Source organism: Phodopus roborovskii, unplaced genomic scaffold (assembly GCF_943737965.1).
Source record: "Phodopus roborovskii unplaced genomic scaffold, PHOROB, whole genome shotgun sequence".
Lineage (NCBI taxonomy): Eukaryota > Metazoa > Chordata > Mammalia > Rodentia > Cricetidae > Phodopus > Phodopus roborovskii.
The window spans coordinates 30,726,985-30,743,868 of record NW_026125052.1 but is presented as its reverse complement, the minus strand read 5'-3'; positions in this window follow the sequence as shown (position 1 = coordinate 30,743,868).

The window sequence follows — 16,884 nt, the reverse complement described above, 5'->3', positions numbered from 1 at the left end:
CGCCCACCCACCCTCAGAAATAACCCCCGAGTCTTCCCACTTCTCACTGGTCTATAATAAGCTGGGTCTGTGGCATTCATGCGGGGAGCCAAGTCGGATCGTCATCTGTGTGTCTGGGGTCTAGCCTCAGACCCTCTTCATCAGTGAGTAATGAAGGGCTGGAGTTAACAGGGCTTTCTACTACTGTACAACTAGTAACCAAAAAGCTCGCCAAGGCTCTTTCAACTCCCAAGCCCTGAGTACACCCTCCCTGAATTTATGTGTGGTGGGTGCTGGGGATTCAGACTCGGGTTATCTGGCTTAACTACCCATTCATTCCTTTACCCTCTTAGCCATTCTTACTGGCCCGTCAAGTAATTCGTTGGCTTTGATGTGGCTTTAGCATTGACAGCCAGGAATGACACCCAAGCTTGTGTCAGCTGGAAGCACCCAGACAAAATGCATGATTTAGAGGCTTAGCAGCGACCCCATGGCCCTCAGACAACATTTCCTTAGCCAGCCTGCTGGAGTGCCCAAATCTCCCTCCACCATCAGTCACTCTTTCTGACTGAGGCACGGTCAGACTGCCCTTGTCCAATGCAAATGTGTTACCTAGCTGAGGTAACGCATCAACCCGCCAACACCAATTTATCACTCCTTTTCACATTGGCGGGAGTAAGGCAATGATGTAATGGGAAGAAGCAGGGAAAGCAGGCAGCTTGAGTCACCGCTGGTGAGAAAAGGCTCCCAGAGGGGCAGGGCAGCCTGCAAAGGGGCTGGGAATGGAAGAGAATGAGGATTCTCTAATTAGATAAACACCACGACTAAAAGCAACCTGCAGGGAGAGGCTTTATTGGTTCACATCACAAAGGGAAGTCAGGGCAGGAACTCAGCAGCGAACCAGGAGGCAGGAACTCAAGTGGAGGGATGCTGCCCGCTGGCTTGCTCAGTCTCTTTCCTGTACCACCCAGGGCCACCTGCCCAGGGATGGCCCCATCACAGTGGGCTGGACCCACCTATATTATTAATCAAGAAACCCCAGGGACTGGAGAGATGGCCTAGGGGTTAAGAGCACTGGCTGCTCTCCCAGAGGACCTAGGTTCAATTCCCACATGGTAGCTCACAACTGTCTGTAATCCAGCTCTAAGTGATTCGACACCCTCATACAGATGTACAAGGAAGCAAAGCACCAATGCACAAAAGTCTACAGGTCACTTTAAAAGAAAAGGAAAGGAAATGCCCACAGGCTTGCCTACAGGCCAATCTGATGGAGGCATTTCCTATTCTCAGATAACTTTAACCTGTGTCAACAAAAACAAAACAAAACAAAAAAACTAACCAGGCCACAGGGCTTTCTCCTGAGCTAGGGAGGGGGCACCCCTCACAGACCATCTTTGTGCTCAGTGTGTAAGGCTTTGGGACTCTTACTAGTGAGAGTAGGGTGTCATGTCTGTGCGTGGTAGAGGTTTGGTCTTGGGTAGTGCGGATCCAGCCTGAGTACTTTCTAGAAGCCATGCAGGCTTCGCTAGCTCTTCAAGGTCAAGAAATTTGAATGGGGTCTGGGGAGGTGGCCACCAAGCCTGACAACCTGAGTCCCATCCTCAGGACCCTCATGGTAGACGGAGAGAACCGACTCCCTCAAATTGTCCTCTGACCTCCACACACACGCATCATGGCAAACATGCACTCAAAATAAATAAAATGTGCCAGGCAGTGGCGGCGCACACCTTTAACCCCGACACTCAGCTGTTTAAAGTGCAGCCAGTGAGGTAAAACAGCACTCACCTGCCTCTACCTCCCAGCCACAGTAGTGTTCCACAACAGGAGGATCTCCGTAAGTTTGAGGCCAGCCAGGACTACAGAGTTCCAGGACAGCCAGAACTGTTACACAGAGAAACCCTGTCCGGAAAATAAATACATAAATAAAATGTAATAACAACGAAAAACGATGTCTATTCCGAGCAGACACCTTCCATTCCCCCAAGCTGAAGGGGTTAGTTTACACCAGGTTTATACTTACCTAGGGTGGGACCTGACACCTCCCTAGTAGGTATGACTGCAGCGTGCCATCTGGGGAGGTGGCCTTCCCTCCATCAGGATTTACAAGATGGAAAAGGACCCTCCTAGCTGCACGATGATGTACATCTCGCATCCTGGCCCTTGGGAGGTAGAGGCAGAAGGATTCAAATGTAGCCTTGGGCTACACAGTGAATTTGAGTGCAACCTAGGCTACATGAGACTCTGTCTCAGAAAGAGGCAGCCCCCCACTGCCCACTCCCTCTGGCCCTTGCTCTATTGGGTCTGTCCATATGGGTAGCAGAGGGATTGTCCCCTCTGAGCAGCAGGCTCAGAGCCAGCAAGAGGCCGAGGGAGAAGAGCGAGGAGTATTTGATATGACAGGTTGTCTAGCCGCCTGCTCTTTTGCAAGCCTGCTGCCTTTTGCCAGCGTCGTCTCTCCAGTGAAGTTCGGAGCACATGCCCCACCCCACCCCCCACATCCCTCACCCCCGCTGTACATATCAGGAGAGAAATTATGAACCTTGCATTATGCAGCCTTGAGCACAGCGGCTCTGTGCCTCAGTTCCCCCATTGTGAATCAGGCTGCTTATAGCACTGGATTCAGGAGGTCGCTGTGAGAATGAAGCCTGTGGACGCATGCCCTCGTTCCTGTCTGCCGTGCCCGGCGCTGCCGGTGCCCGGCCCGTATCTCCTCTACATTCCCCTCTATGCACTAAAATGCAAGCTGCTGAGACCCCCCTTCAACTCTGTGTGATGGCTGTAGAGATGTGGCAATGTACCAGGAGAGGCCTGAAGTGCCCAGAAGCACCCACAGCACCCTAAGTGTGACACTGAGACACACCCCGCACGCGCTCCTGATAGGACCATGCTCTGTGGTGCCAGCTGCCTTGTCTGCCTGTGTCATTCCTCGGTCATCGCTCTTGGGTCAGCTCCTGGACAAACTCCTGCAGCTGAGACCCAGTCTCAGAGCGCCTAAACCAGAGCCTTGCCATATGTACCAGGGTTAACACCGCTAGGCCACGGCAGGCTCAGCTGTGGAACTTAGCAAGACAGAAGCCCTGCTCTAATTAGGTCCCCGAGGTCACACTGGGGGCTCGTCCTGGGCTTTTATTACTGTGCTTTGTTTTAAGGCAGGGATAAACCTATGCCTTAGTTACTATTCTATTACACCATGACGGGGCAGCTTGGAAGATTTAACTGGGGGCTGGCTTGCAGTTTCAGGGGGTCAGTCCATTACCATCACTGTGGGAGCATGGTGACACACGGGCAGGCCTGGTGCTGGGGAAGTAGCTGAGAGAGGGAGGCACTGCGCCTGGCCAGGACTTCTGAAACCTCAGGGTCCACCCTCAGTGAGTGACATGCGTCCTCCAACAAGGCCACACCTCCTAGTCCTTCCCAAACAGTTCACTGCAAACATATGAGCCTACGGAGGCCACTCTCCTTCAAGCCACCACGCCCAAACTTGCTATATGTTGGGGTTGACTGTAAATTCCTAATCCTCTGGCCTCTACCTCCCCTGGTACTGGAACTACAGCCCTAAGATACCACACCCACCATACTTTTATTTTATTTTTATTTATTTATTTTATTTTATTTTTGAGACAGGTCTCCCTATAGCCCTAGCTGGCCTGAAATTCACCAGGTAGGCCAGGCTTACCGTAAACACGCAGATATCGCCTGCCTCTGCCTCTCTGCCTCTGCCTGCCTCTGCCTCCCAAGAACCAGAATTAAAGGTGTGCACCGCCGTTCTGTCTCCTTTTCTTTTTTAAAATGGTAACAGGGAGTATCCGTATGCCAGCGGTCTTGGAGCGGGTGGTAGAAAGTGAGGCAGGCCTGTTGCAGGGCACAGCTAAGAAGTATCAGGCCCTAGAGGATTCCTGACCCGAGCCTCCTTCCTCTTCATTCTTTTGTGGGGGCGCTGGCTTTACCGCAGCCCCTCCCTCTCACTGGCATCCTGTGTTGGACCTGCCTGCCAGGAGGAACCCAGAGCCAGCAGCCGGCCTGAGTGACAGTGTGTTCCTCTGCTAAATGCGGTAGAGGAGGACCCCTGGGAAAGATTAGGGAGTGAGGGAGGCACCCCTGTGCAGGATCTTGAACTCAATGGGAAAACCCTAGTAAAACCACTGAAGCTGTTTCCTAGGTTACCATAGCATATCACCATGAAAAGAACAGCTTCCATATACTCTCTGGACTCTGGAAGCGCAATGTCTGAATGTAGGGCATCAGAGGGGCTGGGTCCTTCCGGGAGCTCTGATGGAGGCGGTGCTGTCCCTGCCCTTGCCCAGCTGATAGCGACAGCTGCAGAGTGTCCTGTCTCTGGGCTTGCGGCTGCATCACACCACTCACTCTCCGCTGTCTTCATGTGGCCTCCATACGTCTTTCTATGTTCAAATGCCCTCTGTGTGAGGACACCTGTCCTAGCATACAGGACCCACTCTAGTCCGGGACGACATCGCTCTATCTCAGGACATGGTCGTAGACCCTATTTCTAAACCAGATGGTGATCTGTTGCTCTGTGAGCACACAGAGCTCGAGACACTGTTCTGCCCTCCACAGGGACCTCTTGCAACAGGACAGAGTGCCTAGAGATTGCAGAGGACCTGAGTGCCCTGAGGACTCTACAGGCAATCACTACTTTGCACGGCCATGGGCCCAGCTACTTACTTCAAACGAAGCTGAAAATCTGGGCTTCTACTGTGAAGTTGCATAATTTAAAAATACAGGCTCAATATTTTTAGAATGTTGTGCAAGGCCAGTAAAATCCACTCGATGGCCTGCCTTACAGCTAGCTCTCTGTGGATGTCATCCATCCAGGGGCAGAATGGGGTCTGTGGCCCCACCCACTCAGCAAGACCAGCTTCCTGGGGTCAAGAAACTAGACCCCAGACTTGCCCAGGAGCGGGCGAGCACTGGGTTTGACCTGGGAGCGGGAGGGGAAACTGTTCCCTGGAGCTTTCTTCCCCCCACATCCTCCCTCCCCTCCCGTTCCTTCAGGGCCTCTCTATCCATCAGCTTTGACTCCTCTCCTGCCTTTCCAGGGCTTCAAGAAGCTTCGGCAGCTCATAGACCTGGGGCAGGAGGAAACAAGCACTTTACCGTGTTTGAAATCCCCATTTCGTGTGCTCACGATGCTGCAGCAGACAGCACATTACGAGGAAATAGGCCATTGTCCTTTGCTGGAGTGCAAAACATTAATAATGTCATAACAGCATTTACCGACACCGAACACAAATCATCGGCCGTGCCAGGCGGGAAAACCAGCCCACACCCTGTGCCTAGAGCTACACAGGAGGCCACTAGTCGGGCAGGGCCGCTTCTCCAATGCATATTTCATGCTTTCTGTTTCACAACATTTAGGCTAATCCTCCGATTGAAAAGCAGCGTCTGGGGCTTATTTTTATTTATGCCAGAGAGCCATTCTGCTGCACAGCTTGTGGGAGCTGAGAACAGAGCTGCTCTACCTTGGCAATTCTGTTGGGGAGGGTAGCAGCTGTGTGTGTGTGTGTGTGTGTGTGTGTGTGTGTGTGTGTGTGTGTGTGTGAGGGGGCAGGTAGCAGCTGTGTGTGTGTACTTACGTGACTGTGTGTGTATGTGAGACTGTGTGTATATGTGTACATTATGAATGCATCCATGAGTGTGTGTGTGTGTGTGTGTGTGTGTGATGGAGAGGGGGTAGATAGGGGAACCAGGGAACCAAACAGACAGCCCTTCCCAGGTGAACCCTGGAGGACCCTGCAAACTCAGCAGGCACTTCACTTATTATGGTCTGAGTCGAATTTACTTCCTCCCTGCTGCATGCCAGGAAATGACCAGGGACTCCAAATGTGTTACCAGACTTACATTTTTACCAGACTTACATTTTTGCTGTAGTAGTTACACACATATCATCACAGCAACTTAAAAAAAAAATCAAAAAACCAGTCCTTTACTTGTGAACAATCCCCAGTTGCCTCATGGGACCTACAGGGCAGCCGGGAGGGGGATCAGCTGCAGGAGGGCCAGGTACTAATCCCCAGCACCCCAGCAAGGTATTACACAGGACAAGATCACAGCAAGGCTGTCCTGGGATGTCAGTTGCTAATCAACTGTGCTTAAAATACAGAGGTGTGAGGCTGGAGAGATGGCTCAGCAGTTAAGAGCATTGTCTGCTCTTGCAGAGGACCCAGGTTCAATTCCCAGTGCTCTGTATCACAGACATCTGTAACCCTAGTTCCAGGGGATCTGACACCCTCTTCTGGTGTGCAGGCACCAGGCACACACGAGGTGCGGGCTCCACCCACCCAGGCCCCCAGGCTCCACCCACCCAGGTCCCCAGACTCCACCCACCCAGGCCCCCAGGCTCCACCCACCCAGGCCCCAAGGCTCCACCCATCCAGGCCCCCAGGCTCCACCCACCCAGGCCCCCAGACCCTCTGGCTCCTCTGCTCTTTTGTTTGTGCAGAGGGATCCTTGGGTCATTAAAACTGAATAAAATCTGCATCTCTGGCTGGCAGTTTACAGGAGAGAGCCAGCCATCTTCCCCACACCAGGCTCCCTCGCCCTGCAGTGGCCTCACACCCACCTGAGGCCCTGGGGTGCTCTTTGAGGAACTAAGCCCTTTCTTTCTTCTCATCTCTAGGTGATGAAAAAGAATCTTAATTAAGTGCTCCTCGGCTGCAGGCCTAATTTGATAAGTATAAAATTGAAGCATGCTAACACAGCCATCCATCATGAGGGATCTCAGTGGGTCTTTCAGCTGAGACTTATACTTCTTTTTTTTTTTTTTTTCTAAATCAATTTTTAGGCTGATAATGAATCAGGTCTTGTTCAGGAATAGCAGAGAAAGTGACAGCCTTGCGAGGTGACACTGAGATGGGGCTTCTGGGGACCTAGGAAGAAGACACATATCACTTACTGAACCCCAGGTGCCCTCCAGCCTCCCTTCTTCCCAAACCCCCACGGATGGCCCTCGCCCACCTTCAAACAGCCATTCCTTCTTCCCGCTCCCTCCAGGCTTGGCTGCAGGCCTCTCCCACCTCCTGGCAAAGCCCCGCTGTCCATTCACAGAGCAGGAGGCATTTTACATAACTTGCCAATAACACATTGAGGAAGTCCTCCATTTGGGTTCCCCAGGCAGCACTTGACTCTCAAGTGTGGCCACTCCGCCATGGGCAGCCCTCAGATACCGTGATTTTCCTACTATGTCTTGGCCGCTGTTAACCTGAAGAGATAGTTAAGCCTGTGCAGGTAGGGGCCAACCAGACACGTACGGGCCATTCCCTAAGCTCCTCTCGTACCTTGTCCAGGCTTCCTTTGTCTCATGGCAGAGTCTATCTAGGGACCTCCATGTGGCTCAGACTCGCTCGCTTCCAACAGGGCCTTGCTGACAACCCCACATGCGGACTGAGAACCACACAGAATGCTTGTCTGAAGGGGCTGAGAGACAAGCTGCTCTGACAGACCTCCAGAGACCTGGACTCCTCGCCCCTGTAGAAGTTGAAACCAAAGGTCAAGATGGCAGCTCATCTCCAGCCTCTCAATACCAGGCCACGCAGGGAACCACAGCGTGGACTTACTTATTCACGGGGGTAGAAAATTCTAACATTCAGGCCATGGCCTTGGACATGCCCGACGCAGCCCAGCATTGAAACCACTCTATAAGCACAGACTTTGAATGAGACCTGGGTTCAAGACCCAGCAAACACAGGTAGATGGGTGAGTCTTGGCCAACGTCACACCATAGACCATGTTGTTACAGGACCATTTCTTCAGTTGTGGGAGGAGTCACTGGCAATAGGTGTACTTGCACTCACACAAGCGCGTGCGCACACACACACACACACACACACACACACAAGCTTGAAGCTGGCTGCCCCCCCCAGGAGACCAGACACTTCCCTCAACACAGTCTATCTGGAGACTGTACACCCTTGAGACTCCAACACCAGAGGTTAATAGCAGACTGTTGGCTTCACGTTCTGAAAACACAGTTATTTGTCAGGCATTGTCTGGAGTTTGCCCCAAGTGCTATTTTGGTTGATTGCCGGTTAGGTGTATGCCATCACATTTAATTTGCACAGTGGCGGTGTATGTTGTTGACAGCCCCCCACAGTCTCTGGAATCCAGGAAGGCTAGGTGCTGACAGAGGAGAATGAAGGTAGGCAGCTATATGCACATGGCAGGAGGGCCAGAGCCGCTGTCCCTGCAGACGAGCCCACTGTAGCAGGCTGTGCGCCTTCTGCTGAGCCGGGACCCTCCCCACAGATCCTCTTCTCATCTCTGCCCCTCACTGAGGTCCAACCAACCATGCTAACCAGTATCTATGGGATATGAACTCTGACTCTGTCATGCATCTACCCACTCTGTTTTCAGATCAGTGCTGGCGACCAAGCTCAGGGCTTGGTGCACAATTAAAGCAAGCAGCCCACCAGCTCAGCGCGTCCCTGTCCCCAAATGCTTTTCTCTGGGGGAGTTCTGGACTGCTGTTCGGTGGAGGTGACCATCTCCAGCGGGGTCCTGGAATGCCGAGTCTCCAGTGCGTGGTTCTGGACAGTCATACTGCGCCCAACCCAAGAACACTGTTCCCACTCACAGAACGAAGGGACACCCAAAACCCACCACCTCATCCAGACCACATTAGCAAGTCGACAAAATGGCCCAGGCTACCTTAGAGCCTTCCCAAAGCAAGGGCCCAGTGACGACCTGAAAACGGCTGGCTTGGGTTTGAGAACTACAGGTGGGTGCTGTGCTTACGTAGGAGTTGCTTTGACTGGACACAGTCCCAAAACTTAGGGCACCCCTGGGCCCAAAAGAACAGTCTGAAAGAGTGGAAGCTGCCGACGCGGGAGGAGTATAAAGAGATGGCGCACAGGAGGCCCAGGGAGGCACTGCTGGCCACATCCTCATCAATCTGCTCCATACACCAGGGAGGGAGAGCCAGGCTTGGCAGTGTGCCTGGTGGCCGGGCACCCATGACACTGAGTGGGACCTAGCCAATCCCCTCTCCATTCCTCTGTGGCTTGGTGACCCGGCCTGTTTCCAAGCCATAGATCCCACCCAGGCCTTTTGTGGTGAGGTGCCCACATCGCCACCTCACCTGGTCTGCAAAGTATATTTGGTGTTCTCCCTTCCAGGCACCAGCCGTTTGCTGTGCATGGTCAATGGGGTGCCTCATCGGCTTGTAAGTCTTTCCAAGATCTCTCAGGTCCTCTTTGCTCCCCCTCCCCTTTTATTTAAGATGAGGTCTCATTCTGTGGTCCAGAGCGGCCTGCAGAGTGCTGGGCTTAAAAGCATGAGCCACCATGCCCAGCTCCACACCCCTTCTTTTTATATTGTAGTTTGTGGGGAGAAGAGAGTGTGCACATGCCCTGGCCAGAGAACAGAATTCAGGTCACCAGGCTTGATGGCAGCCACCTGTGACCACCTAGATGCTGCTCCTCTTCTAATAACATCTCGGTCCGACCCTCAAGACCTAGGGTTAACTCTGTCACCTCTTTAAAGACCTTGTCTCCAAATATGGTCACACTCAGGTCCTGGGAGGTAAGGCTTCAATGTATATTATGGTGAGTGGGGGCATATCCAATCAAAGCAGGTAGAAGCTTCCCCCTCTCCCCCCCCCCACTCCCCGCAGCAGGAGGGTGGACAGGGCTGGACTGGGGGAGTGTCTGAATTAAGCAGATTATGGGGAAGTGCTGCTCCAGGCCTCCGTTATAATTAGTGGAATTACAGTCAGACTGAAAAGAACAGCCTCTCCCCTGCCTGGCAATTAGAGAAGGACCCTGCTGACTTCTCAGGGTGATCTGCGTCCAGCTACCAGGATCTATGTCTAAGGGCGGGGCAGCGTGAGCTGTGGCGGGGCAGCGCGAGGGGCGGGGCAGCAGAAGTGGGGAACTCGGGCCCCGGTGCACGATGATTGGCTAAGAATAGACCCAATGGAGGCCTGTGGGCAATCCGGGTTGGGGCTGGTCAGGAAGGTAAGGGATCTGGGCAGGGGTCCTCTGCCAGGCTACAGCAGGAGCAGCCATCCAGCTGGGGACGTGGCCACATGATGCCAACCTCTTGTCTTCAGGAATTCTACCTTTCACCTTCCTTTGTCCTTCCATCAAAAATAAATAAATATATTTTTTAAAAAACTCAGAAGATAAAAAGGGAGCCGTGAGAGTACAGGCAAAGATGGAGTCATGTCCGGCTCAGAGGAGCAGCGGGGGCGGGGACTAGGAGGGAAGAGTGGAGAGAGATGATAATGGGCGGCACTTGACTCAGGGCCGCCAACAAATCTTTTCTGGGAACACAACAGTGATGTGCAAGACGGGGCCCAGAGCCAGCTGCGGGGGCTCACGCCTGTGATCCCAGCATTCTGGAGGATGAGAAGCGGTTGCCGTGAGTTTGGGGCCATCCTGGGCTACATGGCCAGATCTAGGTCATCCTGGGCTACAGAATAAGACTCTGCCTCAAAAAACCATATCAAATAAAAAAAGACAGGGCCCGAGACCAGAGGGGCTCATCTTCCATGCGGGGAGTGGGATCCACGTCTTAGGGACTGCATGACCCCCTAAAGAAAACTCCAGAGCCAGGTGAAGTGGCACACTTAGGAGGATCAGGAGTTTTAGGTCAGCATCAGCAACGCGGAGAGTTGGAGCTACATGAGGCCTTGTGTTGGGGTCAGGAGGGACAACCACTATGGGCTCTGCTAAGGACTGGAGAGTGAAAATCACGGTGTGGGAGGGAGGAAGAGACTCCATATAAGGGTGTGGAGGAACAGCCTAGGTGACTTAGAAATCTGGACTGGAGAGCCAGAGCATCGGGAGCTCGGGGAAAGAGGTGGGAGCAGAGGGATGGCTCAGTGGTTAGGAGCCAGTACTGCTCTTACAGAGGAACTGGGTCTGGTTGCCAGCACCCACATGCAGCAGCTCAGAACCACGTGTATCTCCAGCTCCAGAGAGATCCTATGCCTCTGTGGGCATTTACACTCACAGACAAACATGTGTAATTAAAAAATAAAATAGCTGGGCAGTGGTGGCGCACACCTTTAGTCCCAGCACTTAGGAGACAGAGGCAGGCTGATGTCTGTGAGTTTGAGGCCAGCCTGGTCTACAGAGCGAGTTCCAGGACAGGCTCTAAAGCTACTCAGAGAAACCCTGTCTTGAAAAACAAAACAAAACAGAGGTCAGAACCAAGGAAAGACATCCTGCCCCTAACCTACTCAGGAACTGAAATCCAACCAATCCCTGGGCATGAAAACGAACAGTTCCGGTTCATGAGGCCAACCAATCCCTGAGCATGAAAACTAACCAGTTCCTGTTCATGAGGCCAACCAATGCCTGAGCACAAAATCCATCCAATCGCTGAGCTTGTCCCAAGCTCAGGAATTGAAATCCTACCAATCCCCACCCTGAAAATTTCACCTTGGAAAGCTCCACCCCTAAGAAACCTTAAGCTCTGTACCTGTTTAGTTTGAAACAGCCCTTTTTCACCCTGGCAGAGGCAGCCACTCTCCAGGATTCCTCCCTCCCAATAAACCTCTTAAGTGAAGTTTGTTGGAATGGCTTTCTTTTGCTAGAACAGAATGGAGCAGAGATGTAACAGTTTTCACAGGAGCTGAGCAGAGTTGTAGTGGCTCTCACTAGAGCAGAGCAGGTGCAGAGCAGAACTTAACACTCCTACAAGCTGAGCAGAGCTGAGCAGAGCTGTAACATTTTTTCCGGAGCAGAGTGGAGCTGTAACAACCCCTGCTGGACCAGAATTGTTAAACTCCCATTAGCGAAACCTTTCCCAGAGCAAGGACTGTAACACTTTGCTAGGGAAGCCTTCTCTCCCACCAGAACAGAGCTGTAACACTTCTGTTGAGATACCTTTCTCTTCAGAGCTGTGGATATTCCCTGGCTTCCAACTGCCAGAATACCTTTCCCTTCAGAGCTTAACACTTGCATCAGGGAGACCCTGGGGATCTCATTCCCAGCACTCCAAACAAACTAACCAAATGTCTCAACCTCAGTAAGAACACAGGCTGGATCGGAGCACACTTTCTACGTAACCCTCTTGTAAGGCTCTGCCTCAGTATTCATCGCAGATCTCCAGAGGAGTGAAACCAGTGCATCACCCCCCAAGCCCTTGGGACCCTATGGATCCAGGGTTCAGACAGCACCTTTCCCTGGGTTGGGGTGCCCTGGCCTGGGTATGACAGTGAGACAGTGGCGGTCCTGGTGGCAAACTCAGCAACCCAGGGCAGGACTCCTCCCTAAAGCTAGAGACAAAGGCTTCAAGATCTGAGGCAGCAGTAGCAGTGGCCACAGAAGACAGACTTGACCTAGAAAAGCAAACTGCGATTTGCCAAAAATATCCCCAAGTTCGGGAAGGCTCTCCCAGCAGTGCCCCTCCCCCATTCAGATCCATGAAGAGACATGTAGGGCGCCAAGCCAGGACTGAGACCAGACAATCAGGCCATTTAAGATGCACTTTCAAAGCTCTGACGTTTTGTTTGAGCCACACAAAGAAAATGTGCACTTTGTAGATACACCGCGAGGAAAGCATCCCCCCAACCCTGTCTCTCTTCTCCATCCCTGCTTTGTAACAGACAATAGAGGCAAATAAGCCTAATTCAGTGCACAGACAAGAGGAAAATAAATTCAACAAAGAGGACATCTTGCGTTGGCATACCCCGGAGCACGGCTTGTGGGCGTGCCTGAACCCTGGTGTAGTGCCCCTGGATGGCAAGGGCAGGGTACCACAGACCCTAATCTGGGATACAGAGGGAGACCTAGCTCTCCAGGGGGCCTTGTCGGGGCTGCAGGGACCAGGGACAAGGACCGCAGGATCCCTTCTTCCATCAGAGAGAGGTGGCTGCTCTCCCAACAGAAGATGATGGCAGGTGTGGCTGAGAAGACAGGACCTCGGCTGGCCGGGAAAACTGTCCCAATGAGTCAGCTCCAGCTGCCGTGGCAAAGCCTGGGGCTCAAACAGCAGACTCACACCAAAGCCAAGACTGAAGTTCATGGTGAGGCTTCTTGGTTTGCAGATGGCCACCTGGCTGCTGGGCGCTCATGTGATAGGTAGAGTAGGAATAAGGTCACCAATCCTAGAGTGAGGTCCAGCCTCAGGACCTCTAACCCTGACTACCTCCCAAAAGCCTGTGTGTGTGTGTGTGTGTGTGTGTGTGTGCACGCGCACGCACGTGTGTGCACGCACGCGTGTGCATGCGTGCATACAGACACCTGCCATGATACGTGTGTGGAGGTCAGAGGACAGTTTGTGGAAGCTGCTTTTCTTCTGCTACTGTGTAGGTCCTAGGAATGAGGCCCAGGTCATCAGGCTTGACAGCAAGCACCTTTGCACAGAAAGCCATCTCAAGGCCCTTCTAAACTAGAGCTCACCAATTGGCAAGACCGGCAGCTCGGTGAGTCCCTGGAATCTGTCTCCCAGGGCTGGGATTACAGGTGCACACCACAAAGCCTAGCTTTTTGTTGTTGTTGTTGTTGTTTTGTTTTGTTTTTCAAGACAGGGTTTCTCTGTGTAGCTTTGGAGCCTATCTTGGCACTGGCTCTGTAGATCAGGCTGGCCTCGAACTCACAGAGATCTGCCTGCCTCTGCCTCCTGAGTGCTGGGACTAAAGGCGTGCGCCACCACTGCCCAGCCCAAGGCTTTGTACCTGGCTGCTAAGATGAACACTCAGGTCTTCATGTTTGCCCAGCACACTTTTTACAGACTGATCCCTCGCCCCAGACCCTGGAGTTGGATTTATACATATGAATTTAAAAGGGACACAATCTATGGTGGTCTGCAAGGCTCCTTCCCATTACACACACACACACACACACACACACACACACACACACACACCACACACGAGAGAGAGAGAGAGAGAGAGGGAGAGAGAGAGAGAGAGAGAGAGAGAGAGAGGAACAAAGGAAGCCAGCTGCTGGGCAGAGAAGCTCCTTGCAGAGGAATGGATTGGAACTGTCACTGGGGAAGGGTTGGATCAATGGCGTGGCTTCTCCTGCTACAGATGCCCTAGCAGTCAATGACTCCACTGTTGCTGACCCCAGAGTGAAGAGTCAAGCAGAGAGACTTCTGCTCTCCTCCGAGCCTGCATCTCAGCCCATTGTCTCCTATGATCTTCCCCTGTCACATGCATGGAAAGGAACACCCATCTGCAACAAGACCCATCCGGAAAGACTCTTCATGAGAAAGGAAAGTTGGGTTTGGGCCTGAGGTGGGAAGGAGGGCGGGGAGGTACCGCGCATTATCTGCTACAATGCTAGGCTCTACAGGAGTTAGCCACCCTCACACAGTCCCGTGAGCAGCAGCTGACAGAGGGGGGAACTGAGGGTCCCTTCCCCCAGGCTGAGTGGGGTGCCGCAAGGGGCAGGAACTTCTGGGGGGGGGAGGGGGGAAGAGATCAAGACCGATGTAATGGCAGTCTGATGACAGACCTGACCAAAAGTGATTTCCCTGAAGATGTCCACAGGCAGATGGGGACCCTAGGGCTCAGAGTCCCAGGTCCAAGGGTCCTTTTCACTCACATTCTCTCACTTACTTGTTTCACACAGGGTCTCATGTAGCTCAGGCTAGCCTCCATCTCACTTCAGAGGCTGAAGATAGCCCACCCCCCAGCCTCCCAAGGGCTGGATTACAGCTGTGCATAACCACAGTCTCAGCAGTAGTAGATCACAGAGCCTCATGCGTGTCAACCGGGCTGGATCCTTACCCCCACTTAAAAACAAAAAAGCAAGCAAGCAAGCAACAGGGGCTGGACAGGTGGCTCAGAGGTTAAGAGCACTGGCTGTTCTTCCAGAGGTCCTGAGTTCAATTCCTAGCAACGGTGGCTCACAACTGTCGGTAATGAGATCTGGCGCCCTCTTCTGGCATGCAGAAACACATGCCAGCAGAACACTGTATACATAAAAAATAAAATCTTAAAAAACAAACAACAAAACAGGACCTCACTCCATAGTCCTGGCTAGCCTTGGCCTCACAGCAACCTTCCTGCGTCAGCCTTCCAAGTGTGAGGAGTACAGAGACGAGCCACCACACATGGCACAAAGTATGATCTTGTTCAGGAAGGACATGCTCTGCCTCATGGGTTGTCACTCTAGCCAGAACTCCAGCTAACCATGTCATTTTCACACAGAGGAGTCTCCCCACCCCCACCTAAGGACACAGGGGTCGAAGGGCAAGCGGGAAGGTGTAAATTCCTTAGTTCAAATCTGGCCCAGCTGCGGGGGTGGGGGGTGGGGGGTGGGGGGGTGGGGTGACAGAGCCTCACCCACCGTTAAGGCTGAGTCCCCATCTGCAAACTCACAGCCGTTGGCAAAACATCTTTGCATGCTGGCATTTTATAGCTGGCATTTTCATATGTAGGCCGCCGCCTGCTGTTATAGGAACCTGTAATTTGTGGATTTCGACAGGGTGCTCCATCAGAGGCAGAAGCAAGTGTTTGCAAAATGTACAAGTCAAGAAAATTAATGAACCATTAAAGGGGGCTCTCCCTTCCAGATAGCCAAAAGGAGAATGTGCCTGGTGTAAAAATCTATGAGTTCACAGCTCCCACAAAACCCGAAATACAATTTAACACACAGGCCTATATAGACAGAAGACCGCAGCAGCCTCGGAGATCATCCAAAGCGTCTCGACTCCTGGCCCACACCCTTGTAGAATGCCCTTCCCTTCCTTACTGTGGCTGGATTTGGAGATTTGCTTCTGACCATGGACCACAGGAGTAGAGAGCTATTGCCCTCAGGATTAAGCTGCTGCTGCTGCTGCTTCTCCTCCTCTTCCTTTTTCAAGACAGGGTTTCTCTGTGTATCTCTGGCTGTCCTGGAACTCTCTCTATAGACCAGGCTGGCCTAGAACTCACAGAGAAATCTACCTGCCTCTGCCTCCCCAGTGCTGGGATTAAAGTTGTGTGCCACCACCGCCCTGTGGGATTAAGTTTCTTAAAAACTGTGCAGAAGCTGTACTTGATGGCTCACAGATGCAATCCCAGCGATTGGGAGGCTTGGGCCAGCCTGGCCTATAGCGTGAGTTCTGGGCCATCATGGTACCCATAAATGAGGTTCACAAAAAGGAGAGTGGGCTGTAAGGAGTAGGGTTGGGCGCCATATATAATGAGTAAGGTTTTTCCTCCCGCTGCTGGTCTTGTCCCACTGCCGCACCAGCCCCAATTAACACACTGAGACTCTGTATTTGATATAATGCTGTTGGCCCGTTACTAGTTTCTTATCGGCTAGCTCTGTCTTAAGTATTAACCCATTTCTATGTATTTCCACGTGGTCTTACCAGGGAGAGGCAGCTGGCGGTTCTGCCTTCTCCAGACTCTCCATCTTGACTTCTCCTTCCTATTTCCTCTTTCCTCCTTGTCTCCTAGTCCCTCCTATCTTCCTTTCCTATTGGGCAACAGTGCTTTATTCATTAACCAGTATGAGAAACATAAACAGAATGACATCTCCCATCAGTGGGCATAGCCTCTGAGCACTAGGGAAAGGAAACTAAATCTTCACATATGAAGTGTTCTCTCTTCCATGAAAATAGCTTGGTCCTTGGGGTGGGGGATTGGGAGGGGAGGTCAGGATGCATGTGAGGGGGCAGAGAGGGTAAAAGAGAGGGAGGGAAGGAGGGAGGGAGGGAGAGGGAACTGGGATCGATCGACATGGAAAATAATAAATTACATTTAAAAAATTAAATATAAAAAAAGAAAAAGAAAATAGTTTGTCTGGAGAAACATTCGGTAACAACTGGAGAGCTCCACCCTGCTTGTTGCGGGCTACTTTCTCTCTCTAAGGTGTCCTTTGGTTGAGTTGGGCATCATGTAGCCCCAGTTGGCTTTACTTTTATTTTTAGATTTATTTAATGCGTGCATGCACCTGTGTCGCCCCATGAGTGTGAGAGCCAGAGGACAACTTGTGGGAGTCC